Here is a 1,895-nt window from a genome sequence, read left to right as displayed (position 1 = left end):
TCACGCCCAGCTGTAAGTCCTATGATCTTGTGGTGTACTATTCTAACCTCTCTTCTGGCATGTTGGAGGGGATACTGGCCAGCTTTCCTGAGAAGAGGAGTTGGTGGGATGCAGGAGGTGGGCAACGCTTCTTGTAAGTGGCTACATGGGTGAGAGAAAGAATGGCCTGGAAGATCAACATGGGCCATTTCTTGGTAAGGTCATACTCTGAGCTAGCACCAAGGAGGAAAGAGTTTCAGGTTTTAATCCCAATTTTTTTTTAATCCCAGAATCTGTTGGTTGGTTTGTTCTATGGCTACCTATGGATCATCAGGAATGGGATTAGACTTATTCTGTATGACTTCAAAGAGCAGAGCTATGGGACAAAAGTGAATTTTAGTCTAATATTGGGCAGGACTTTAATCAAAGGTATCCCACGATAGAATGGGCTACTCCAGGATCTAGTGAGTTTCCCATCACCATAGGAATTCAATTAGGAAGAGAATGTCCACTTGTCAGGCATGCCAGAGAAAGAACTCATGCTTCAAGCAGAAGATTGGACTGGAGCCCTTCTGGCTCTAGAATTTCATGAATCCTTGGCTCTTAATCTTGGCCCAGTGGTCTTGCAAGTGCTTGATCCTTGACATGAGATGGGATGGGGGAAAGGAGTGTGGTTGAAGCTGTGCTGATCTATCACAATTACTACATAAGCCACTTAAAGCATACACCACATACATCAAGTGGTCTCTAAAGACCTTTCTGGTCTTTGAATCCTATGATTCTGTGGCTTTCTCTGAGATGTCGGTGGCTAGTGATGCAATCTCTATACCAGGGGAGAGCCAATACCCAGGGTGAGGCAAACAGGGAGGCTCTTGGGAATTCAAATTAAGGCACTAGCTCTGTTCCAGTAAAAGGTGAAAGAGTTCATTAAGGTTCAAGGGAGGAGGTGGGTTAACCACTGGCCTGAGAGGCAGCTTTAGAGGTGAACTAGAATGCAGAACCCAGGCTAGTAGAGGAAAAAATAGAAGAGAATGCAGAGTGTGACTGTAGGAGCAAATAGAATGAGGCCAAATGCAAAATATGGTGGGAGAGACAAAGGAAGTGGTTGAGAACCTTGGGTGGGATTACAAAGGAAGGCTGGGTGGAGTTGAGAGCGAAAATGAAGGGTAGGGTGGGGTGACCAGGCCCATTGAAAACCGAGAAATCAAAGCCTTACCAAGGGGAGAAGAGGTCAGATGTATAGTGAAGGCTGACTTGGGTAACATCCACTCTTATAATCAGAATAAGAGAATCTCTGAGGGTTTATCTTTTTCATCTAAATTATTCTGTTTTATCTACATATCTAATTTATTCATTATGTAAATTATTATGTGGTAGATAAATTATTGAATATTATATAAATTCATGTGTATTGATCTAAATTATTATATACTGTATACTATGTTACCATACATGTATGTGTATGTCTATATACACATATATATTTAATCCATACTTGAACAGAAATCTCCTCAGAACTAATCTAATCTAACAAGTTTTTAGGGATTCAAAATAAAAAGCAGCTCCATCCCTAAAGGAGCTTATTTTTTCCTGTGAGAGGAAGGAATACATAATTTGAAACAAAAAACAGAACAAATCATTGGTGGTATATCAGGAAAGACTTCCTGGCAGAAGTGGCCCCTAAGAATAAGAGACAGAAGGGAAAAGGCAGTGTATTTGGGGATGGCAGTGAAGTCCAGTGAAGTGGAGATGCAGGCTGTGCAAATGATTGGATTCAGGAGGTGGGAATGCAAAATGGGAGCTCAGGGAACAGCAAGAGGCCAATTTGGCTAGAATGCAGGGTGTGTGAAAGGGAGTCAGAAGAAATGAGAGTGATAGGGAGCTTAGCTCACAATTATACAACATTTCATGGCATG

Source organism: Petaurus breviceps, unplaced genomic scaffold (genome assembly GCF_028583685.1).
Source record: "Petaurus breviceps papuanus isolate PSGF00001 unplaced genomic scaffold, PetGlider_PUasm1.0 98, whole genome shotgun sequence".
Classification (NCBI taxonomy): Eukaryota; Metazoa; Chordata; class Mammalia; order Diprotodontia; family Petauridae; genus Petaurus; species Petaurus breviceps.
The sequence above is the reverse complement of the archived record's forward strand: the minus strand, read 5'-3'. Positions refer to the sequence as shown.